The following is a 27,218-nucleotide window of genomic DNA, read 5'->3' as shown; positions in this document are numbered from 1 at the left end:
GTGGCAATTCTTTGCTTGGTCGGAGTGGTTCACAGATGTTGCTTTATAATTGTTTTTTAAACTGCACATACATGTTATGCACTCTTCTCTACGTATAAAATATAATAATTGCCCTTTAAACTGTATATATGTGTTACTCACTCTTCTCGGTGTATAACATATTTCACAAGAAGAAAAACAAATTTCAAAAAGGCAAATCGATGATGGATCTAAATCCACAAACATCAATGTGAACAGAAGACAGATACGGTCAAAAATTAGGAGAACATCACCTTTATATTTTTTACTTCGCATTTCTCATGGCTTTGGTTTGCACTGAGTACTAATTATCTACTGTTTGTGTTGCTGCCTGTGCATTTTAATAGCTGTTCACTGATCTAGTCTGACCTTCTGTTTAGTAATTTTAAGTAGTCAGCGGGAGGCATTAAATTGCATCAAGACATAATGCATTATGTAATATAGTAAAAAAAAATAATAAGGTAAGATGATGCTAGCGTTTGCAAAGCAGCAAAATGTAAATGAGACCCTTTGGATACAAGACATGCCTTTAATTAGAAGAGAAATGTCACACAACTGAAGTGCCTGGTCTTGGGGTTATAAAAATGAAGAGCATCCTGCTTCCTCCTACTCCCAGGATTCTGAATTGAAATCCCTTTAATAATTTTCTTACATTTGGATTTCAGTTCTGAGCAAGGCTATTACACAATTTGGCAAATGAGTTTCAGAAAGACCATTGCCAAGGTTATTTCCTAATCATGTAGGGTAGGATTGTTTGAACAATAAACGAAGGCAGAGCCAGGATTTGAAAGCAAGTCTTTCTAATTTTGGCAACTGTATCAACTTCCACATCGCATAGTCTCCCTAAGAAGGCTCTCAATGATTTTTGGAATTATCTATTCAATCTCCTTTGAGGCCATATCCAATGTTCCATAAATCCGGTGAGGTACGTTATTGTGACTATAGAAGGTGAGTGAAATCTGCCCTCCCTGATCAACTCAAAAATAGAAATGGTTTCAATAACACAATCAATTTCTGTTAAGATGTTTTTGCATCTGCAAGCCAAGAAATGAAATATAGTGTGAGTGATATCATAGAAAGCTCCCTGGATCAGTGTCCAAAGACCTTACAGACCGTGTGACCTTGGGCAAGCCATTCAATCTTTCTCTGTATGATTCATCTGATCTGAAAGATGTAACGATACCCGTCAAGCCCATCTCACACGTGATGGGCCAAATGAAGATGTGGAAATGGTTTGTAATTTCAAGACATCCAAGAAATATTTTTACTAGTATTACGAAACCCAAATGGAGAAGATGCTCAGATTTTCTGCTCTTTAACACCCTCAAATATCGTGTGCATCTAACGGCAACTCTCTTCCCAGTGACACATGGCAGTTCACCTCACCAGATTTAATGGTGCCAGTCCCTGAATCTCCACTGCCGGGATTTTAACTCCACGGAGATGCGCTTTATAGGAATGTGACTGGGGAAAAGGAATAGAAGGACAGAATGACATAAAGGGCTGGACTAACCTTTAGGTTCTTGTCTTTCTCTGTGTGACATTAGATGTCAGAAACAGATCAGTGCTCACGACCCATCTATTCTAAAGCTCGATATAAAGAGTGCGTTGAAACAGGAGACCTGCTGATTGTCTGGCTGTAGAACATACACTTTGAAGTTTTCTGGAATAATGGTAAGTGCCTGGCTCTGACCCAACTCTCACCAGGTCCTCCAGTGTGGGCTCCTTTTCAAGAAGAACCCTCCAGCACTAGCACTGGATGACTCTATTCACAAAAGAGAGTTCTTTCCTGTGTAAAGTAAACTGGACCATACAGGGTCTGAATCCATGACCTTGGCCTTGTTAACGGTCCTCTAGGTGAGGTAATAGGCCCAGATGGTAGGTAACAAGATGTAAAACTCTTTGCAGAAGTCACTCTGTACTTACGTAGATCCGAAATGACTTCCAAAAACTGAATCCTTTGATGACATGTGTTGTTTAACCTCTAGGTACATAGTCTGTGGTTCTGCAGAAGCAAAAGTAGGGAGACAGATGGTCAAGCTGGAGGGAAGGAAAAAGAGAACAAACGTAAAGGGAAGGAAGAAAATGTTCAGATTCTGGCCAATACCCAGAAAAGTGAAATATAATAAAAAGCTTATAAATCTCAAAGCATAAGAAGCCTAAGCATAGGCATTAGCTGCTGCAGTACAAAGCTTAGCCATCAAAATGAAATATCTCCCCTTCAAGAGAGCACATTATCATCAAGGCAAAATATAATACACAGTTGGATCGGTAAATATTCATGAAAAGTCTCCAACCACGAACTATGTGTTAATGTGAATGAAAATAATCCTGGACCTTGGAACACTTGAGAAGAACTCCACAGTTTCAGAAATCAGGGGCAAGGCCACTGACTGGCCCGGGATATTTCCAGCAGCCGCGGGGACAGAGTTCTCCCCAACCCTTGTTACCAAGGAAATTTCAGAGCCTGTCTATAAATAGCTCCCTGCCATTAGCCCCATCAGGAATGAGGTTCTGCAGAGCACTGCAGTTCTGCCTGCTGCTGAAGGAAATTTCATTCTAACTATGGCTTTCCTTCTTCCTTCCTTTCTTTCTGCAGAAGGCAAAAAAGAAACATAAGTCGCACGGGAAAGAAAATGAAAGAAAAGTTGACAGATAGCTCAAGAGTGCAATGCTTCTTTTTCATAGGAACACTCCCTAAACTCCTGCAGATAGGAAAATAACACATACAATGTTCTTCCTGTTAAACTAGGTAGGAAGGAGATTGGTTGTGATATTTTCAGACTTGGCCTCTGATGCCTGCTTCTCATTTAGTCCGTGAAGAAGGGACTATTATCGTAACTTAGTACCTTTCCCTTTATTGAATAAACTCCCTTATGAAGTTTCTTCTATCCAAGACACTCACCTAATAGAACTGGTTTCTAATTTTGCAGTATTCTTAGTTTGATCCATTGCAAGCTCCTCTCCTACATATCATTTTTAGCTTCGTTTCCCCAATTTTCTGTTCCTGTTTTCTTTTTAACTTGTACCTACCAAATAGCCGAGTAATTTGAGAACATTAGTTTATTTCAACAGACAGACACATCAGTTTGGAAAAACAAGTGGCCGTGGTACAGCTTCCTGGACATCATTTCAGCAGGTAGTTGTAAACATAACTGATGCGTTTAGAATCTTCAAGACTAACCTTTGGTCAGTACATGGTGAGAATGAAGCTGACCGTATCTGACCACCTCTCCTGCCTTTGGATCTCTTCTGCCCACAGGGTCTGTAATCGTGTCTTGGAACCCCAGGATCAGCTCATCTTAGCCTGCGTACGGTGTCTTCCTCTCTGCTTTCCTCTTCCTCTCCCAAAGCAAATTTTAAATGTTTCCCCAAACTAATATGTAAATTCAACACTAGGAAGGCCCGTTGGCATTGATAAGCAAATTGTAAAATTTATCTAGAGATACGCAAGAATAACCAACAGAAGTTTTAAAGGAAGAATAAGGGAGGGACTTGCCCAAAAAATATCAAGACATGATGCGAAACTATGTTAGTTCTTTTTTATTTTTTTATTTTTGAGACAGGGAGAGACAGAGCATGAACGGGGGGGGGGGGTTCAGAGAGAGGGAGACACAGAATCTGAAACAGGCTCCAGGCTCTGAGCTGTCAGCACAGAGCCCGACGCAGGGCTCGAACTCACGGACCGCGAGATCGTGACCTGAGCCGAAGTCGGCCGCCCAACCGACTGAGCCACCCAGGCGCCCCAAAACTATATTAGTTCTAACAGTAACAGGTGTCAACAGGAAAAAGAAATGGGACAGAGAAGAAAATCCAGATACATGACTATGTATTTGCATATGTATATATGCATACATATAAATATCAAATATGAAAAGTTGACATTTTAAAGCAGTGGGAAAATTTATTGGACCATTGGTTATCCATCAAAATAATAGTTAGCGTCCCTACCGCATGCTGTATACAAAATTGAACTCAAATTATGAAATGATCGAATATTTTAAAAGTTTGGAAAATACCATAATAAAATACAGGGGACTAACATTATAAGCTTCGAGTGGGGTGGAAGAAAAGAAGACTAAGCAATCCATAAACCCAGAAACGCCAAAGGAAAATATGATCATATTTGACTAGGACAGCCTTCAAGCAGTCAATACAGTGAAAGACACTAAAGCAAGAAAAAAATCATAACCTAAGAGAAAATAATGCAAGATATGTAACAAAATGTTTGCGTTCATTATACAAATCTTAAAAATCAATAAGAAGAAAAACAACAGAAAACAAGTAGAGAATACGAACCAATAATTTATGGAGGAAGAAATACAATGACTGCTATATGTATGAAAAGGATGTTCAGTCTCACTAGAGGTAAGAGAAATACAAGCTGAAACAAAATGAGATTTTATTTTTTAGCTCCCATATGACAAAAATTAAACACTGGTAGTAGCTACAATTACTGAGACCGTGGAGAAAGGGATTTCTTGCACGTTTGTCTATCCTGGTTAAACTCATCTTCCGGTTTGCTCTTTGGCTGCTTGTAGGCAGGTGGAAAGATCTGGAGGAGAAAAATACGCAATCACCCTGAAAGTCGAACTTCAGACTCATGATCCTAAATCTCTGAGGCACACAGCACTGCCCGAAAGATCTCACTGCCCTTTCCACACTCCAAAAATATCATTTGCTTTGTGTTTCTTTTCTCTCAGAACTTTGGTCTTTCCAACCCTCCTTTACAATCACTTCTTTCATAGCTAATCTCGTCTCACGTTTCATGAAGAAATTATGGGCAGTTAGGCAGTAATTCCTATGTTCGCACCACTACCTTGACCACCATATTTGCATCTTCGTCTATACCATCGTTTTGCCTTTTGTTACTATGGATGAAGAGTCCCCAGCCCCATCTAAGGCCAGTCTTGAATATGGATCGCACCACGTGTTTTGTTTTGTTTTTAACGACCTAACTCCTGAATTTCTCATCACCGATTTCTCCTTCTGTTGGATCCATTTCATTAGGGTACCAACCTAATCTAGCATCCGCCATTTTAACACAGACACACCCACACCATAAACCTATGCCCTTCTCCAATTAACGCCCCATTTCTGTGCTCTTTTTCTCAGCAAAACACCCCCTCCTATGAGCTACCTAGTTCCTTATAGCAACTATGAGGCATTATGCTTCCATGTCCACCACTGGGCTGAGATAATGAAAATTAAAGTGATGGATGAACTCCATTCTGCCAATGGCTTTGCTGTCCTCATCTTATTTGAATGCTCAGCAGCAGTCAAGAGTTCGCCTCATCTGCCTACTTAAGATAGTCTCTACTCTTGGATTCTGTCACCCTAAAACTGTTACATTCTCCCTAGTGGAGTCCCTACTGTGCACAGTTATTTTATATTACATATAAAATGATTCAAGACTCTGTTCTGTGTCTTCCACTCTTCTGTCGACACTCTCGCCTTAAGAGATCTTTTCCATTCCTGTGTCCTTAAATACCATATATACTCTGGTAACTTCCAAGTTCGCATTTCTCTCCTCACATTTACTCAACTCTTTGTATATCTAAGATCTTTCTTGCACCTCCTCATCGGAGCCTAAAGGTTGTTACAAAATTAATAAAACCAAAGCAGAATTCTTAACACACGTGTCCGTATCCAAGGTTATGTTTTTTTCTCATCTTCCCTATCTTAGTAAATGGCACCACTAACGAACAGTGGCCCAATACCAAATTCTAGAAGTTAGTCTTTATTTGTCCTAATAATCCTATCAAAAATTAAATTAATCAGCAAGTCTTGGCAACTTCATTTCTAAAACGTATTCCTTGGAATGCAAGCTGGTGCAGCCACTCTGGAAAACAGTATGGAGGTTCCTCAAAAAACTAAAAACAGAACTACCCCATGACCCAGCAATTGCACTATGAGGCATTTATCCACGGGATACAGGTGTGCTGTTTCAAAGGGACACATGCACCCCCATGTTTATAGCAGCACTGTCAACAATAGCCAAAGTATGGAAAGAGCCCAAATGTCCACTGATGGATGAATGGATAAAGAAGATGTGGTCTATATATACAATGGAGTATCACTCGGCAATCAAAAGAATGAAATCTTGCCATTTGCAACTACGTGAATGGAACTGGAGGCTATTATGCTAAGTGAAATTAGTCAGAGAAAGACAAAAATCATATGACTTCACTCATATGAGGACTTTAAGAGACAAAACAGATGAACATAAGGGAAGGGAAACAAAAATAATATAAAAACAGGGAGGGGGACAAAACAGAAGAGACTCATAAAGATGGAGAACAAAGTGAGGGTTTCTGGAGGGGTTGTGGGAGGGGGGATGGGCTAAATGGGTAAGGGGCACTAAGGAATCTACTCCTGAAATCATTGTTGCACTATATGTTAACTAATTTTTAAAAATAAAAAATAAAATTCATACATATATTCCTAATCTATATAATGTTTGCACTTCACTGCTAACCCTTGTCAAGCCACTCTCCTTTCTCCCATGATTAGGGTGGATTATTGGTCTCTTCTCTTGCTCATTTGAAACCCATTCTCCACAGAGCAGCCACATCTTTCTAAAGCATAAATCAGATTCCCACCCACCAACACACACACACACACACACACACACACACACACACACACGTGCCGTCCTCACCTACCTATATCTAAAAACCTTATCATGGCCTTGCATTGGATTTAGAACAAAGAAGCCTTCCATTCATCTGGCTCCAGCCTATATCTTCAAATTTATTATTTTCAATCGTCTCCAGCCACACAGATCTAGGTCTCCTTGAATATACCAAATGTCTTAGGACTGTCTGTGTGTCATTCTATTCCTTTTTCACTCTGCTTCCAGATCTGTACTAGGCTGACTGGATTTGGGCTTTCATTTTATGGGTTGCTTAAAATTTCTTCTCTAAGCTTAAACCACACCTTCCCAGTAAAACTTTCTCTGATTATGTAATCTAAAATAACTAGATTATAATCACTCTTTGTCACATAATCTTTTTTTATACCACGTATAAGTTTGGACAGTTATCTCATTCTTTTATTTGTTACTTACCTCTCTTCAACCCATCCCACCTCTATCGAACTCTTTGATGGAATGTAGGCTGTACATTTGGTCCTCTTTGATGGACCTCACCTGTATTTTTCATAAATGTGTACTTTGTATGTAAAAATATGCCAAACACAATCCAGAGACAATCCCAGATTTTCTGAGTGCCTCCAATGTAATCAAGGGTTCATACAAGATGGAGGAAGGAGGATCACAGTCAGAGAGAGAATATGTAAGGGCAGAAACAAAGATTAAGGAAGAGACTACTGGCTTTGAGAAGGCAAGAAGGGGTCAGAGGCAAGGAATGTAAGCAGCCTCTAGAAACTGAGCAACGTGAAGAAGTGGGTTGTCCCCTAGAGCCTCCAAAAGAAATGCATGCCTGCCAACACCTTGATTTTAGCCCAGTAAAACTGATTCAATATTTCTAATCTCCATAACTGTAGGATAATATATTTGAATTGCTTAAGCCCCTAAATTTGGGGGTCTGGTTACCTCTGGTAATTTGTTTACAGCAGCAATAGAAATTAACACAACCTGTCAAAATTTGGATTTCCACATTTTTATGTCATCAATTCACCTCAAGAAATCTATCCTACAGAAAGACCAAATCACTTGATTACTGTAACCTTATATGAAGTCTCAAAATTGGGTGGTATATGTCCTCCAATGTTGTTCTCCAGTATTTCGTTACCTTCCCATGTAAATTTTGTCTTTCCATATAAACTTTAGAACGAGTTATTGGTTTCTACAAAAGAGTTTGTTGAGATTTTGATTAGAATCACAATGAATCAATGGATCAAACTAGAAAGAACTGACAGTCTCTATCAATTCTTCTAATCTATGAACACAAAATATATTTCCATTTATTTAATTTCTTTTACCAGAATTTTATAGTTCTCCCATTAAAGTCCTACATATTTTTTTTCGATTTATCACTACACATCTCCATTTTTATGCTAATGTAAGTATTATTAGATTTTTTAATTCAATTTACAATTGCTCATTGCTAGTATGTAGGAAAGCAACTGATTTTGTAGATAGCCTTGAATCTGATCATCTTGACATACTTGCTTATTAGTTTCAGAATTTTTTTGTCACTTTTTGGGATTTTCTACGTAGACAATCATATTTTCTATGAATAAAGATGGCTTTTATTTCTTCCCTTCTAATCTTTAAGTCATTTATTTCATTTTTTTTTATCTTTTGCAATCCCTAGGACTTCCAGGTATGTTGAAAAGGAGTGATAGGAGGAGACATCCTTGCCTTGATCTTGATCTAAGAGGCCAAGAGTCTGGTCTCTGTATCACCACCAGTAACTAGTAGGTTAGCTATTGATTTTTATTTTCTCAGATATTTCTCTTCAACTTTAAGAATTATCCCTCTACTCTTAGTTAGATAACAGTTTTTCATCATTAACAAGTGTTAGAAGTTTTGAAATGCTTTATTTTGTATCATTGATCTTTTGTGTGTGTGTGTTTTATTTATTTTTAAGAGAGCGAAAGAGAGAGAGAGAGAGCACACAGGAGCGTGCACCAGTGGGGGAGGGGCAGAGAGAGAGGGAGACCCAGAATCTGAAGCAAGCTCCAGGCTCTGAGCTGTCAGCACAGACCCTGACGTGAGGCTCGAACTCACAAACCATGAGATCATGACCTGAGCCGAAGTCACACACTTAACTGACTGAGCCACCCAGGTGCCCTTTGTATCACCGATCTTTATTTGCGTCATTGCTCATGTTATTTTTCTTCTTTAGTTTTTTTTTTAAATAAGATAGATTACATCAATTTTCAAATACGACACTGGCCTGAATACCTAGAATAAATCCCACAGGGTCACGGTATAAAATTCTTTTTATACTTTTTGGCTTTAATTTGCTAATCCTTAACAGTTTGTGAAAGATTTTTGCATGTAGGTTTATAGTTTGCTGTTGATGTGTCTTCTGTACTTGATTTTGGTGTTGGCCAGTGTAATGCTATTCTAATAGCTGTTCCCTCTGCTTCTATTTTCTGGAAGGATTGTGGAGGAGTGCCATTATTTCTTCTTTTAATTTATGGTGGAAATCACCAGTGAAATCATCTAGGCCAAGTGCTTTCTTTGTTGAAATATTAATAACTGATTTAATTATTTAATAAACATAAGGCCTCTAAACGTTCAAATGAAAGGAAGAGTCACATACCTCTCATTTTAAATCAAAAGCTAGAAACAATTAAGCTTAGTGAGGAAGACATATTGAAAACTGAGATAAACCAAGAGCTAAGCCTCTTGCACCCAACAACTAGCCATGTCATGAATGCAAAGGAACAGTTCTCGAAGTGACTCTTTTCGTGGAGTTGGGCAAAGCAAAGTGAAAATCTTCTGGAAAAGATTCACCATTCCGGATGTCATTAGACCATTCATGATTCACCATAAGAGGTCAAAATATCAACATGAACAGGAGTTTGGAAGAAATTGACTCCAACCCTCATGGCTGACTTTAGGGGGTAAAAAATTCAATGGAAGTGATTGCAGATGTGGCAGAAATAGTAAGAGAACTACAATTACAAGTGCAGCATGACGATGTGACTGAATTGCTGCAATCTCACAATAAAACTCTGATGGATGAAGCCTTGCTTCTTATGGCTGAGCAAAGAAAGTGGTTTCTTGAGATAGGTTCCATTCCTGACGAAGATATTGTGAAGATGGTTGAAATGACCACAAAGGATTTAGAAGATCGTATAAACTTAGTTGACAAGGCAGCAGCAGGTTTAAGAAGAGTGAATCTAATTTTGAAAGAAGTTCTACTGTGGGTAAAATCCTACTAAACAGAACTGCATACGAGGGAGAAATCATTCATGAAAGGGAGAGTCAAGGGATGCAGCAAAATTCTTTGTTGTGTAAAGAAAAGACACAGACACATGAAACGATGCTCGTTATCACTAATCATCAGGGAATATAAATCAAAACCACAATGAGATGTCACCTCATATCTGTTGGAATGGCTAAAATCAAGAAGACAAGAGGGGCACCTGGGTGGCTCAGTCGGTTAAGCATCTGACTTCGGTTCAGGTCATCTCGCGGTTCGTGAGCTCGAGCCCCGCATCAGGCTCTGTGCTGACAGCTCAGAGCCTGGAACCTGCTTCGGATTCTGTGTCTCCCTCTCTCTCTGCCCCTTCCCTGCTCATGCTCTGTCTCTCTCTGTCTCAAAAATAAATAAAACATTTTTTAAAAATTAAAAAAAAAAGACAAGAAACAAGCGTTGGCGAGGGTGTAGAGAAAAAGGAACCCTCGTGCACCATTGGTGGGAATGTAAATTGGTACACCACTATGGAAACCACGTTGGAATTTCCTCAAAAAATTCAAAATAGAAATGCCGTATGATGCAATAATTCCACTGTTGGATATTCACCTAGGGAAAATGAAGACACTAACTGAAAAAGATATACGCACACCTATGTTTATTGTAGTTTCATTTACAATAGCCAAGCTATGGAAGCAATATAAGCGTCTATCAATAGACGGATGGATAAGGAAACTGTGGTATGTATATACACAATGGAATATTACATAGTCATTAAAAAATGAGGCCGTGCCATTTGAGACAACATGGATAGATCTGGATGGTATTATGCCAAGTGAAATAATTCAGACCGAAAAAGACAAATACCATATGATTCACTCAAAAATGACCAAACAAAAAGCTGTATCAGAACTATAAATACAGACAACAGACCGATGGTTGCCGGAGGGGAGAGGAGCGGGAGTTGGGCAAAATAGGTGAAGAGAGAGGGAGATACAGGTCTCCAGGTATAGAATTGAGTAAGAAATGGGGATAAAAAAGTAGAGCATAAGGAATACGGTCAATAATATCGTAATAGCAATGTAATGGGGCAGATGGCAGCTATACTCGTGGTGAATACCGCGACTCTATGAACTTGTCAGATCGCTAAGTTGTACACCTGAAACTAATGTTCCATTGTGTGTCCGCTATACTCAACTAAAAGAACATCATGGTTGTGTTATTTTAAGAAATTGCCACAGCCACCCCAACCTTCAGGAGCCACCACCCTGATCAATCAGCAACCATCGACATCGAGGCAAGACCACCAGCAGAAAGATCACAACTCATTGAAAGTTCAGAGGATGGTTAGCATTTTCTAGCAATAAAATATTTTTTTAATTTTTTTTTAATGTTTATTTATTTTTGAGAGGGGGTGGAGGGACAGTGAGAGAGGGAGACACAGAATCTGAAGAAGGCTCCAGGCTCTGAGCTGTCAGCCCAGAGCCTGACGTGGGGCTCAAACCCACAAACCGTGAGATCATGACCTGGGCTGAAGTTCGGCACTTAACTGACTGAGCCACCTAGGCACCCTTGCAGTAAAATATTTTTAATTCAGGTCTGTACTCTGGTTACATATATGCTTTACACACTTAATAGACTATAGTATACTATAAACATAACTTTGATATGCACTGGGAAATTAAAAAATTCATTTGACTCACTTTATTGCAATATTAACTTTAATGGTCTGCATTTGAACCTACCATATCTCCAAGGTATGCCTATCGATCTTAAAAGTTCTCATCACAAGAGGGGCGCCTGGGTGGCTCAGTCGGTTGAGCGTCCGAATTCGGCTCAGGTCATGATCTCACAGTTCAAGCCCCGCATCAGCCCCGCATCAGGCTCTGTGCTGACCGCTGGCTCAGAGCCTGGAGCCTGCTTCAGATTCTGTGTCTCCAGCTCTCTCTGCCCCTCCCCTGCTCACACTTTGTCTCACTCTGTTTCTCAAAAATAAATAAATGTAAAAAAAAATTTTTTTTAATAAAAAAAAGTTCTCATCACAAGAAAAAAAGTTTTGTAACCGGGCATGGTGATGAATATTAGCTAGACTTAACTGTGGTGATTATGTCACAATATGTACAAATAACAACTCATTATGTTGCATACCTGAAACTAACATAATGTTATATGTTAATAATATCTCAACAAAAAATACATAAACATAAACATAACTCAAGTTATTTATTTCTCCTTGTGTGAGTTTTGGTAGTTTATTTCTTTCAATGAATTAGTCTATGTTCTCTAAGTTATCAGTTTGTAGTCATAGACTTGTTCATTATATTCCTATATCACTCTTTTTTTTTTATTTTAAAAAAAAATTTTTTTAACGTTTATTTATTTTTGGGACAGAGAGAGAGCATGAACAGGGGAGGGGCAGAGAGAGAGGGAGACACAGAATCGGAAACAGGCTCCAGGCTCTGAGCCATCAGCCCAGAGCCCGACGCGGGGCTCGAACTCACAGACCGTGAGATCGTGACCTGGCTGAAGTCGGACGCTTAACCGACTGCGCCACCCAGGCGCCCCCCTATATCACTCTTTTTATCTCATGAAAGCAGTAGTGATGACCTCTGTTTCAGTTTTGTTATTGATAATTTGTGCCTTTTCTTTCTCTTTTTTCTTCATCAGTCTCACTGTAAACTTATTATCTTGATCTTTTTGAATAACTAGTTTTGATACAGTAGATTTTTATTGTTTTCCTGTTTTCAATTTCATTGATTTCTGATCTAACTTTTTATATATATTGTTTCTGCTGCTTGCTGTGGATTTCTTTCATTTCTAGAATTTAATTTTTTTTAACATTTATTTTTGAAGGAGAGAGAGACAGAGCATGAGTGGGGGAGGGGCAGAGAGAGAGGGAGACACAGAATCCGAAGCAGGCTCCAGGCTCTGAGCCATCAGTACAGAGCCCGATGTGGGGCTCAAACCCACAAACCGTGAAATCATGACCTTGGCCGAAGTCAGGCAACCAGCCAGCCAGGCGCCCTGGATTGAGCCACCTAGTCACCCCGGATTTCTTTCATTTCTTAAAGTAGAAAATCAGGTTCCTAAACTTAGACCTGTATTGTTTTCTAATGTACGTGTTTGATAAAATTATAAATTTCTAACCACTTCTTTAGCTATAGCCTACACATTTTGATCTTATGTTTTTATTTTGCTTTAGTAAAAATATTTTAAATTTTGAGTCTTCTTCTTTGACCCATGTTTACATAAAAGTGTGTTGGCAATTCCGAAATATTTTGGGAATTTCCCAGCTATCTTTCTGTGATGGACTTTTAGCTTAATTCCACTGCGGTCCGAAAGCCTATTTTACATGATCTCTATTCTTTAAATTTGGTATGTTTTACAGCCCAGAATGCAGTCTATCTTGGTGAATCATATGAGTTTGAGAGAAATGTGTAGTCTTGCATTATTTGATGGAGTATTCTATAAGTATCAATTAACTCAATGTGATTAAATAGTGCTTTTCAGGTCATGTGACTCCTTACTGACATTCAGCCTATGGGATCTGTCAATCACTGATAGAAGAATATTGAAAACTTCAACAACAGTGGAGCATTTGTCTAGTTCTCCTTTTACTTCTATCAGTTTTCGCCTCGTGTTTTGACGCTGTGTTATTAGTCACGTGAACACTTCGGACTGGTATGTCTTTAAAAATTGACTCCTTTATCACTATGTAAGGACACTCTGCTTCCCTGCTAATCCTCCTGGTCCGGAAGTGCATTTCCTCTGAAATTACCGTAGTTACTGATGTTTTCATTAGCATGATATAGCTTTCTCCATTTCCTTTATTTTCAACTTGTATATTCAAAGTGAGTCTCTTTTTAACAACATATAATTTTTTTTTAATTCCCTTTACCTCTGTATTGTAAAAGGTGTGGTTAGACCATTTACATTTAAAGATTACTGAGGGGCACCTGGGTGGCTCAGTCAGTTGAGTGTCCGACTTTGGCTCAGGTCATGATCCCACAGCTCATGAGCTCAAGCCCCGTGTCAGGCTCTGTGCTGACAGCTCAGAACCTGGAGCCTGCTTTGGATTCTGTGTCTCCCTCTCTCTCTGCCCCTAACCCACTCGCATTCTGTCTCTGTCTCTCTCAAAAATAAATACACGTTAAAAAAATAAGTGATTGGGGCGCCTGGGTGGCGCAGTCCGTTAAGCGTCCGACTTCAGCCAGGTCACGATCCCGCGGTCCGGTCCGTGAGTTCGAGCCCCGCATCAGGCTCTGGGCTGATGGCTCGGAGCCTGGAGCATGTTTCCGATTCTGTGTCTCCCTCTCTCTCTGCCCCTCCCCCGTTCATGCTCTGTCTCTCTCTGTCCCAAAAATAAATAAAACGTTGAAAAAAAATTAAAAAAAAAAATAAGTGATTATTGATATAATTGGATTAATGTCTACGATGTTTGTACCTGTTTTCTATTCATGCATTTGTTCTTTGTTTTATGGCTTCTTTTTCTGACTTTTCTGGTATTAAGCATTTTTGTGTGACTCCATCCATCTCTTATCTTAGTATGTTACTTATCCTCCTCTTTTTAGCTGTTTCTAGTGATGCTCTAGAGTTACCAATATAAATGTTTTAATTTTTTTTATCGTTTATTCATTTCTGAGAGACAGAGCATGAGCGGGGAAGGGGCAGAGAGAGAGGGAGACACAGAATCTGAAGCAGGCTCCAGGCTCCGAGCCGTCAGCACAGAGCCCGCCACGGGGCTTGAACTCACGAACCGTGAGATCATGACCTGGGCCAAAGTCGGATGCTCAACCGACTGAGGCAACCAGGTGCCCCTAAATTTTTAATTAGTCTAAGGCTTCCTTCAAATAGCACTATAACACATACCCCTCACATATAAAAAGTAACCCAAATACCTCCTTTCTCTCCCTTCTGAAATTATTGTCATTCATTTCACTTATCAATATGATATACTCATCCAATGTACTGTTACTTATTTATTTAAATAAATAATTATCACTTAGATCAATGGGGAATTTTAAAAAAAGGATTTTGTTCTGCCTTCGCTTATTTCTTCTCTGATGTTTTTTTTTTTCTTTTCATGTAGATCCAATTTTCTGACCTATATCATTTTTCTTCTACTTGAAGAACTTTTAACATCTCTTGCAATGAAAGCCTGCTGGTGATGAATTCTCTTATCTTTTTAAATTTTCGGAGTCCTCATTTCTTCTTCACTTTTGAAGAAGAATGTGTTGGATGGAGAATTCTAGGTAGTTTTTCTCTTTCAACCCTTTAAATATTTTACACAACTCCCTCCTCCCTTGCATAGTTTCTGATAAGTTTGGTGTAATTCTTGTTCGTGCTTCTCCATATGTAAGAGGTTGTCCCCCCCTGGTTTCTTTCAAGATGTTCCTTTGTCTTTCCTCTTCTGCAGCTTGAATATGACATGCTTAGGAGTGCTTTATTTTTGGCACTTATCCTGCTTAGTGTACTCTGGGCTTCTTGGATCTTTGATTTGTTGTCTATATTTTGGAAAGCCAGCAGCCATTATTTCTTCAAATATTTCCTCTGCCCCATTCTCTCTTCTCCTTTGGGTATTCCAATCATGCCTAAGTTACACCTTTTGAAATGGTCCCACATTCCTTGGATGCTCTATTCTGTTTTTTTCTTTTTCTTTATTCTTTGTTCTTTCTGAATTTTGGTTTGGGACGTTTCTATTGACCTATCTTTAAGATCATTGATTCGTTCCTTTTTTAAAAAAAAATTATTTTAATGTTTATTTATTTTGGAAACAGAGAGAGACAGAGCATCATGGGGGAAGGGGAAGATTGAGAGAGAGACATATAATCCAAAGCAGGCCCCAGGCTCTGAGCTGTCAGCACCAAGCGTGACGCAGGGCTCGAACCCACAAACCGTGAGATCACGACCTGAGCCAAAGTCGGATGCTTAACCAACTGAGCCACCCAGGTGCCCTGAGATCGTTGATTCTTTCTTTAATTGTGTTGAATCCACTGATGAGTCCTTCAAAAACATTCTTCAATTGTGTTACAATGCTTTTGATCTAACATTTTATTTTGTTTTTTCTTAGAGTTTCCATCTCTGTTTACATTACTCATCTGTTCTTTTGTGTTGTCTACGTGTACCAGTGGAATCCTTAACATATTACTCTTAGTTATTTTAAATTATTTATTTATTTATAAATTTATATTTTTATTTATAATTTTATAAATTTATATTTTATTTATATATATTATATATATATTATATATATATTATATTTATAAATTTATATTTTTATTTATAAATTTATATATTTATTTATAAATAATTTATTTATTATTGAGAGACAGAGTGAGACAGAGCATGAGCATGGGAGGGACAGAGAAAGGAGGAGACATAGAATTTGAAGCGGGCTCCAGGCTCTGAGCTGTCAGCACAGAGCCTGATGCGGGGCTCGAACTCACAAACCATGAGATCATGACCTGAGCTGAAATCGGACGCTCAACCAACTGAGCCACCCAGGCGCCCCTCATAGTTATTTTAAATTTCATTTCTGATATTTACAACATCTTTGTAACCTGAGTCCAGTCCTGATGATTTCTTTGTATTTTGAGGCCATTTTTCCTGCCTTTGGCAAATATTATAATTTTCTCTTGAAAGCTGGACTTCATAGGTTAGGTAATAGAAACTGAGGATTTATATTAATTTGACTAACCTTAGTTGTATTTCACGTTTTTCGTAGCAAAAAAAACATCAACTTTCTCTAGTGTTCTTGTTTTTGCCTCTCTGTTGACTTCGGATTTCCCTAAGTACTTCTCCTCGGGGAGAATCTAAGTCTTCCAGCCCTTTCTGCTATAATTTAATGTAATACTAGAGCTCTGTTACCGCGGTGATGAGCTGTGGGGGCGAGAGAAACATTCTACAGTCTTATAGTTAGGTCTCAGTCTCTTAGCGGGCCTGTGTCTCCAGTTTGTGGACTTTACAAGTGGCTCTTCAGTGATACGATACAGCTTTTCTTCCTCCCTGTTCCCCATTCTGTTCCCAGGCTACCACATTCCCAATCATTTTCTTTAAAGTCCTGATCCTTGTTTACTATGTTTGTTTGTTTGTTTGTTTTTCTCCTATAACTGAGAAATGAGTTCTAGAGTGGCTAAAGTAGGGGGAACACCCTCATCCAACTAAGATACGCTTCTGGCAAGGTCTTCCTCTGGGGAACAGGCTTTTTTTTTTTTTTTTCAAGTTTGTATTTTAATTCCAGTGAGTGAACATACGGTGTTATATTAGGTTGAGGTATACAATAAAGTGAGTTCACGGGTCATACATCACCCTGGGGCCATCACAAGTACACTCCTTAATCCCCATCGCCTGTTTCACCCATTCCCTCCCTGCTTCCCTTCTGGTAACCATCAGGTTGCTCTCTAAAGTTAAGAGTCTGGAAAGCAGGCATTTGTTATGAAGAAGGCTGTGTGTGTGTGTGTTTCATAAGGGTCACTATTCTCTTCCCCCAGCCAGACCTTGGAGAAGATCTTCCTCAGATATTGAGGAGGAGAACCTGGTGGGCTTCATGGAGGTAAGGCCCACAAAAGTGTGGGAGACTCTCTGAGGATGTTGCCCCCCAGCATTATCTCTCTCTCTCTCTTATGTTAGTCCACCCTCAGCTTCCATCAATTCGTCATAATAGTCACTTAACTGTCCTACTGGCTTGTGGCAAAAGAGATAAAGACAGCAGGGGCCCAGTGGTGTTGGAAACAAACACAGTAAACCTTGAGTGAAGAATCCCACTGGGTGTGATGAAACACTAACGATAGGTCTGAGGCATGATAGACCTGTCTCCTGAAAACTTGAAAGGCAGAGGTTTTCTTATTTCAACTTTTTGTGTCTTCTAAGTGAAAACTTAATAGAAATATGGCAGAGAGGGCACAAGGAGTGCTCACATACAGTCTTTCAAATTAATCAATTGTTAACATTTAGGTTGATATATATAAATTTTTTTTTCTGAATGATTTGAGAAGGAGCGGGACACATCACCTTCTTTTATCTCTGTGTGTCGCCTTGGAAAAAATGATCTTACATAACCACATTATGATTTTCAAATTCAGGAGATGTAACACTGCTATCCCATACAACACCATTCTATAGCCCACAGGCCATAATCAGTTTTCGCCAATTGCCCCCGTGACAATGTCTAGCTGTTTTTTGGATTAGACGTTGCATTTAGTTGCCAGGTCGCTTTAATCACCTTTGGAAGGCAAGGGTTTTAAGTGAATGGGAGTCGTGGCGGGCTTGGGAGGATATTATTTCCGGGGAAGAGACGAGTAACGTGGAATGGAGAAACATACCTTGGAAGCTACAAGATGGAGACCAAGAAAGAGAATAAGAGTTGAAAATGTTTGACAATCATCAGAATCACAAACGAAAAAACACATCAATTCACACCAGTTACCACTGATTAAAGAAACTGTACCTTACCAACGGAAGCCGGTTCTTCTGATATAAGAAATGTAGAACACAACGAAACCCCTAAGTCCTGTTTACATCCACCCATTACCGCTGTTTCAGAAAAACAGAAGACATTTAATGATGAAGAGAAAGGGGCGCTTGGGTGGTTCAGTCGGTTAAGCATCCGACTCGTGAGTTTGGCTCAGGTCATGATCTCAGGGTTCATGAGTTGGAGCCCCACGTCAGGCTCTGTGCAGCCTTCTTGGGATTCTCTCTCCCTCCCTCTTTGTTCCTCCTCCACTTTGCTCTCTCTCTGTCTTTCTGTCTCAAAATAAATAAACCTTAACTAACTAAATAAATAAATAAATAAATAAGATGATATAAAAGTACTTGCAAAGTCACTATATGAAGAAAACTTTAAATGAGAAAAAAAAATGGCAGTTAATGTCAAGTCTCCCCTTAAAAATCAACCATAAAGCAGAGAAAAACTGTAATAAACACTCCAATACCCACTGAATACCTTCTATTTATTTATTTATGTATTTATTTATTTGAGAGACAAAGAGAGCATGAGCAAGGGAGAAGGTCAAAGAGAGAGGGGGAGAGAAAGAATCCCAAACGGGCTCCAGGCTGAGTATGGAGCGAAACACGGGGCTCAAACCCACGACCCTGGGCTTACGACCTGAGTCGAAACCAAGAGTCAGTCGCTGAGCTGACTGAGCCACCCAGGCACCCCTCAGCTAAATCCGTTTTTCAAAAACTTTTTTCAAATAAAATAATTCTTTGAGGCAAATATTCAAAATCTCAATATTGAAATCAACGAGAAAAGGGTAGCATGAAAAGTGATCACCCAAATAGAAACTACTAGATCTTAAAAATAAATTAAAAATATAATCCAAGCCTTCAGGTAAAAGACCAAGTTACTGACAAAGGAAATAGAATTAACTTGTCAGACAATTTGATAACACCACACGCATCAAGACTAAAATGAAGAAAGTATTTTTCAATGTCAAGGGGGAAAAAAGTGTGAAATACCTTTAGATATGGTTAAGTAGTCCTTTAAATGTCAAAGGTAAAAAAAAAAAAAAATACACTCGATAGGTTTAAGAGCTCAGAGAAGATTTTGTTTACAAACGTTTCCTGGGGAATTTTGTACATGACCACTTTCATTCCACCAAGGGTTTGAGGCTATTTTGGCGAAAAGACCGAGAGTGAGTGTTAATATATAAAACAATATCTAAGATTAAGACAAGGTGAGCACAAGTGAAAAAACGGCATTTAACGGATATGTTCTAACAAAGTGGGAATAATGCAACTAAAATAATGGGAGAAGAAAGAAAAGCGTACAATCAATTCATTTATTAGCCCTAGATTATCAGTGAGAATTAGCAAATATTACCTAAAGCTGAAAAGCCAAATAGTAACGACCTAAGTAAGAATGGATATCGTGATAAAGAAAAGTGAAGAGGGGCGCTTGGGTGGCTCAGGCTGTTGAGGGTCCGACTTCGGCTCAGGTCATGATCTCACGGTTTGTGGGTTCGAGCCCCCGCATCAGGTTCTGTGCTGACCTCTTGCTCAGAGCCTGCAGCCTGCTTCAGATTCTGTGTCTCCTTCTCTCTCTGCCCTTCCTCTGCTCACGTTTTCTCTCACTCTGTTTCTCAAAAATAAATTAATGTAAAAAATTTTTTTTAAAAAAGTGAAGACTAGAACAAAAACAAAGCCATCCAACATTCAGAAAAAAAAATATTTAAGCAAAAAAAAAAAAAATTTAAGCAAAGAACATAGACCAAATAGAGAAAAAGAAAAGTAAATATGATCTAAAGTTTCATGCTGGAAAAAAAAAAGAAAATATGCATTTGCTTATGCTTGCAAAAAGAAACAGGATAAATCAGAAATTAAGGAGAAAAGTTATTTATAAATATGACTAAGGACGCCTTCAAAGGGATAAATATGAGAGTGACATATTTTAAGTATTGAAACCTATAAATATTTTATCTGCTCAAAATTAAAGCATAAAGAACAAATAAGAAAATCTAAAACTTGACCATAAATAGAAAGAAATATAATGTAAATCTATATAAAATTAATAGCAAAAACACATAAAAATTAAATAATAATTTTAAACACAGTATCCTATATAATTTTTGTGGGATATATCCTAAAGGCAAAGGAACTCTAAGGAAATCTTAACTTTATCTGTTAGGGTTGGGACTGATAGTGTATTAGTATGTCAATCCTGAACTTTTTTTTTTGGTGTATTACCAGATAAAGCAGATAAGCAAATATATTCATGTTGCAGGGAATCAGGGTCTCACTGTATTTAGAGGGATACAAACATATGGAATGAAAGTTTTCCTCCCAACAGACAGAGTAACTGGTATCGAACTAACCCTCTTACAACTGAAACAACATAAAGACAAACATGAACAATACATGTGAGATACTTTTTTCAAACATGGAAACTGGGTAATGAAAGACTACTCTCATGAGAGAAAGGTGACTTGTGAATTGTGTGGCAGGATCTCACTTGGCCGGACCTGGGAACAATTTCTTAAGCCAGCCATGGTGAGCTGGAGTCCAAGCAGAGCATGGCAACCTCACTCAGCAGAGGTCAGAATTCAGGGAAGCCCACATGGTCAGGATCTTCAGGACAAGGCACTCGGTGAGTAGGGGAGGGAGTTGGGTAGATGAGATCTGAGAAGTCCCTGTTTGGGGTTCCTGTGAGTCCTTGACTGTCCTAGACTCTAACACTATAGTCACTAGACTCTAAGACCATAGACGCTAGACTCTAAGACCATAGACGCTAGACCCTAAGACCATAGACGCTAGACTCTAAGACCATAGACACTAGACCCTAAGACCATAGACGCTAGACTCTAAGACCATAGACGCTAGACTCTAAGACTATAGACAGCTTAGAGTCTGTAGACTCTTCGGGTTCTAAACAGAACACAGACAAAGACGAAACACTTCCGGCAGAATGAGGAGACTTTCACTTCTACTTGACAACCCCCAGGATTCCAGCTGAGAAGCCAGAGAGCACACCTAGAGTAAATCCAATCCAGACCTGTCTCTGCAAAATCAAAAGCCAAGCGCTGACACACCCATTGAAAAGACAAAGTTTGGAGGGGCTTGGAAAACAACTTTAGCACAGAATAGAGCTGTCCTAAGAAAGTGTAAAGCCAAACACAATTTCAGGGTGATGAGCCTGATAAAAATCGACATGTTTCAGAAGAAAGTAACAGAATCCCCAGAAGTTCTATAAGGTAACATCAATGATACTTCGTTAAAAACTATTAGACATATGAAAAATAATTTTAAAATAACTTTGTAAAAAAAAAACAGGAAAGGAGTGCCTGGGTGAGTCAGTTGGTTAAGCGTCCAACTTCGACTCAGGTCATGAGCTCACGGTTCATGAGTTTAAACCCCGCGTGGGGCTCTGTGCTGACAGCTCAGAGCCTGGAGCCTGCTTTGGATTCTGTGTCTCCCTCTCTCTCTGCCCCTCCCCGACTCGCACTCTGTCTCTCTCTGCCTCTCAAAAATGAATAAACATAAAAAAAATTTTTTTACAAACAACAACAGGAGAATATGATCCAAGTCCAGGAAAATGCAGTCAATAAACTGATCCTCTAGGAGTCCAGACGTTGAATTTATCAGAGAAACATTTTAAAGCAGATATTTTAAATGTGTCCAAAAGACTAAAGAAAAATATTTTCCTCTCATTATTTTAAAATATAGTTTCAATGAGAAAAGACATGAGATATCTCAAAATAGAAACTACGAAAACAGACATTTTTGAACTGCAAAATTCAACAACTGAACTGAGAAATCGCTAGATTGAGTTACCAATATATGTGAGATGGCAGAAGAGTCAATGTACTTGTAGATACAGCAATAGAAATTAACCAGTCTGAAAAACTGGAAAAAAAGATGGCAGAAAAATAAAAAAGCTTCAGAGACTTGTGGGACAATATCAGACAGGCAAACATATATATGATAGGAGTCTGAGAAGGAGGAGAGAATGAGACTTTTCACCAGAAACATCAAAAGCCAGAACACATTGGAACCACATCTGAAGAGTGCTGAAAGAAAGAAATAGCATTTAACAGCAAAGGAAATAAAAATTACCAAGAATCGTATAAACGATGCTCAAATCTGTTAGTAATCAAGAAAAGAAAATTAGCATTACAAGAGATACTATTCTAGATCTCTGTATTGGCAAAAATGAACAAGTTTGAGTGTCCCCAAAGTTGATGAGGGTGTAGGGCTCATAACGTGACCAGCCTTTTGGAAAAGTCACTTGACATTACATTATAAAACTGAATATGTGTAAATTGTATTACCTAACAATTATATTCCCTCTTGTTAACCCAGTGTTCCCTCATTAACAACAGAAAACAACACTTTCGTTGCAGCACTGTTTCTGGTAGCAAAACTAGGAAACCGTATCGATAGGAAACGCCTACCCAGAGCGGAGAAAATAAGTAAATGGTGTCAATATTCACGTAGTGGAATACTACACTGCATAAAAAAATACATAAAATCAACAAGACTGTTGAATCTCAGACACACGACGCTGTGTGATAAAAGCTGTCCACAGATTACATATACCATGTGTGTAAAACTAAGATTCAGCAGTATTAACAACAAAACTCTAAGACTATTACAAAATTCAAAGATAATCAAAACTAATCAATGTGTCATTTAGAGAATATGTACATAATATGTATGATATGATATGTTATATATTATAATATTATATGATATTGTTATATTATATATTATCTAATTATCCACAATACACAGATTATATTACAAATAATCTATCGGGTATGTTATTATATATCATATAATGTATATTATATATTATGTATATAATAACACTAATATTTAATAAGCAGACAAACAATAAATACAAAATGCATAAAAAGGATTATTTTGAGAGATTATAGGAATAGCATAGAGAACAAGCAAAAAGGATTCAATTGCTTCAGTTACTAGTGCTGTTTTACCTCTTAACCTGAGTGGTGGGTACATGCCTGTTATTTTATATACTTTATATCCTACATACATACTACATACAATCTTTTATACGTATGGAATAATTATAAATCATGCCAATTAATGTAAAGGAGGAATATTTTAAATATTCCACTTAAAGAAGAGTAAAGGCAGCAACCAAGACACAAACCTACACTTCTACACAGGAAGAGGATCCCAGTGCCACCTACTGGACCAGACACATTACTTCCATGGTTGGATGATGGGAAGTAGGGATGGGGATGCCCCAGAATGCCAACACGTATCAGCCAATGACATGTAAATGTTGTATATACAAAAAGTAACCTATGGGGACACCTGGGTGGCCTGGTCAGTCAAGCATCCAAATCTTGATTTCGGCTCAGGTCATGATCTCATGGTTTATGAGATCGAGCCCCACATCAGGCTCTGCACTGACAGTGTGGAGCGTGCCTGGGATTCTCTCTCTCCTGTCTCTCTGCCCCCACCGCCAACTCACGCTCTCTCTCTCTCAACATAAATAAACATTTTTTTAAATAAATAAAAGTAAGCTATGCACATCATTAGTAAAGAAATTTGTAAGTTAATGTAATGAAGAATAATTTATACAAAGGTAATTGTTTAACGATTTAACGGTCATTTCAAATTCACACTTTGGCTGTGTAATTTTGCCTAAGAATAAGATTGTCTTATTCCTTTTTAGGAAAAAAAGTCTTATGACATTGTAAAATGTCTCAATAATAGAATAATTTATTAAAGGAAATGCAGTTCTGTTACCTGTACTGTACCTAGAAATAAGCAAACACAGAGTTACCTGGCAGAGTCTTCAGGAGATCTACATTAATCTGATTTCCAGAATTATAATATTATAGGATTCAAATTTCAGTTTCAAGAAAAAAATCAGAAGGCATGCAGGAAAGAATTGCCCATTCAAAATAAAATAAATAAATTGGTAAATCAACAGAATGTGTACCTGAGGAAAACCAAATGGTAGTCTTCCTGGACAAAGGCTCCATAACAATTGTCTGAAAAATGTTCAAATGGCTAAAGAAAGACATGAACAAAGACAGAAAGATAATGTATGAACAAAATTACATCAATAAAGACAGAGATTATAAAATGGAGCCAAGAAGAAATTACGGTACTGAAAACACATTAATTGAAATGAAAAATACACTAGAGGGACTCAAGAGCTAATTTGAGCAAACAGAAGAAAGAATCCACAAACATGAAGATAGGACAATTGAAATTATTGAGCTTGAGGAACACAAAGAAAAAACAATGAAGAAAAGTGAACAGAGCTTAACAGACCTTCAGATACCATCAAGCCAACTAACATAGGCACGGTGGGAATACAAGAAAGAGAAGAGAGAGAAATGAGCAGGAAGACTTTTTCAAGAAAATGGCTGAAAAAATTCCCAAAGTTGATACAAATCCAAGAAGTTCAATTCCAAGTAAAATAAAGCCAGAGACTCACACCATGACACATTATGATCAAATTGTCAAAATAAAGGCAAAGAGAAAATCTTGAAAACAGTAAGAAATGAATCACCATATATAAATGATTCTTAACAAGACTGTCAGCAGATATCTCAACAGAAACCTTGGAGGCCAGAAGTAGCATGGTGATATATTCAAAGATCTGAAAGAAAAACACCTGTCAACCAAGAATCTTACATCTGGCAAAGTGACTTTCAAAAATGAGGGAGAAATTGGGATATTCCCAGAGAAACAAAAGTTGACACTAAAGACATTTGTTGCCAGTAGACCTCTCCTACAAGAAATGCTAAAGGGAATCCTCCCAGTTGAAATAAAAATTTGGTGCTATAACTCAAAGCTATGTAGACGAATAAAGGTCTCCAGTAAGGGTAAACGCATGAGCAACTATGGAAGTTAGTATTATTGCAATATTGCTCTGTAACTCCACTTTTTATTTTCCACATGATTTAGAAAACAAATGCATAAAAAAAGCATTATTAATCTATTTTACCGGGCACACGGTGTATTAAGATAAATTCTGTGACATCGATAACAAAAGAGAATGGAGCTATACGAAGTTTTTGTATGTTACTGAAGTTATGTTGGTAAAAATTTAAATTATATTATTATAACTTTAAGATGTTGTATTAGCTTGCTCAGCATGCCATAACAAAATGCCGCAGACTGGATGATTAAATAATAGAAATTTAATTTCTTAATTTCTGGAGCCTGGAAGTTCAAAATCAAGGTGCCATCAGAGTTGGTTTCTAGTGAGACTTCTATTCCTGGCTTATAGATTACTTTCTTGCTGAATCTCCACATGACCTCTTCTCTGTATAGGCTAAAAGAGATCTCTGGTGTCTTTTCCTCCTCTTACAACAACATCAGTTTTATCAGATTAGGGCCCCATCCTAGTGACCTCATTTAACCTTAATTACCTCCCAAAGGGCCCTATCTTCAAATACAGTTACACTAGAGATTAGACCTCCAACATGCAAACTTAGGGGGGACATAATTCAATCCATAACAGACTTTAAATACAATTCTCGTGGTAACCACAAAGAAAATATGAATCTCTGCAGAAGAAAATGAGAAGGGAATCAAAATGTTTCACGACAGAAAAAAGTACTTAACACAAAAGAAGACAGAAATGAATAAAATGAGGGACAAAAAAAGCTCTAAAACATACAGAAAATAAAGAGCATATGGCAAAAATAAGTCCCTCCCTTACCAGTAATTACATAAATGTAAATAAATTAAATTCTCTATTCAAAACACAAAGATTGGGCTGCATTGAAATTAAGAACTTTTGTTCCTCAAAGGACACTATTAAGAAAGTGAAACGACAACCTACTGAAAGGGTGAAAATGTTCGCATGTAATCTATATGACCCGGGATTAGTATCCAGAATAAGTAACTCCTAAAACTGAACGACAAAAACCAAACAACGTTATTCAAAAATTCGTAAGAATTCGAATAGACATTTCTTCAAAGAGGACATACAAATGGCCAAAAAAAAACACACGAAAAGATGTTCCTCCTCATTGGCCATTAGAGCAATGCAAATCAAATCTACGGTGAGATACCACGTCATGGGCATTACGATGGCTGTAATTAAGAAAAAAACAAAACCAAAAAAATAACAAGTAAGGGTAGAGATAATGTTGAGGGGCACACAGCATTGTGAATGTATTGACTGTACAATGACAAATGGTGAAAATGATACCTATTATGTTAGGTATATTTTACCATAATAATATAATTGATTAGAAAGGAAGACACATGGCAGGGTAGCAGATAGGTAACGCAATCGATGCAGTCTGTTGACGAGGATGATAAATTCTTGCAGACACCATGCTCTCTAAGACCAATGGCAACGTATCTTATGGTAGGACTTCAAAGAAATACAGGGGTCACTGAGCTCATAGCTCTATTTTTTTTAGACTGTCACAAATGTAATTGGCTCAGACAGGTTGTCTCTACCCAAGATTTATAGTCCTAGTCCATGGCAGTTTCATGAAGCAAAGACTGAGTCATAGGCTGTTTGAGACATGACATTTGAGACAGTAACACGAGGGGTGGTCATAGCAATAAAGTTTAAAGGATGTAAGTATACAATAGAACCGTGTCATTCGAAACCTGAAGAACTGGCCGTGCCGTTGGATTTAATCTGGACATTTTGCCGATGATAAAATTGAAGCACAACCAAATTTTTATTTTCTGTGTCAGGTCAAACAGATTTTTCTAGCGGAACTCTGTTTCCTGACTTCTAATTTGCCACGCTGATCTAATTTTTATTAACCCAGATGCCATGGACACAACAGTTTTGAGAGCGAAGCGCTGTGTGGTCTTTTGACAACACAAAATCTGCAACTTGAAAAGGCAGAGTGACACTTAAATTAAAACTAAAATTAAACCCCACTGAGTTTCGAAGAGCCCACGTCC

At 38.1% G+C, this 27,218-nt stretch overlaps 1 long non-coding RNA gene across 1 annotated transcript in view; it reads right to left on the bottom strand.

Moving 5' to 3' along the window:
• The window catches only part of LOC123384815, a 48,710-nt gene extending 31,817 nt beyond the window's left edge, over positions 1 to 16,893 (bottom strand). Inside the window, exons 1-2 of the long non-coding RNA XR_006596458.1 lie at positions 16,552 to 16,893; positions 1,945 to 2,058 (exon numbers count right to left, since the gene is read on the bottom strand). This is a non-coding gene — a long non-coding RNA (uncharacterized LOC123384815). The remainder of the gene's footprint in view (positions 1 to 1,944; positions 2,059 to 16,551) is intronic.
• Between the last annotated feature and the right edge of the window lie 10,325 nt (positions 16,894 to 27,218).

This window comes from Felis catus, chromosome B1, assembly GCF_018350175.1.
Source record: "Felis catus isolate Fca126 chromosome B1, F.catus_Fca126_mat1.0, whole genome shotgun sequence".
Classification (NCBI taxonomy): Eukaryota; Metazoa; Chordata; class Mammalia; order Carnivora; family Felidae; genus Felis; species Felis catus.
Note: the sequence above shows the minus strand (reverse complement) of the source record. Positions and strands in the feature narration are given on the sequence as shown.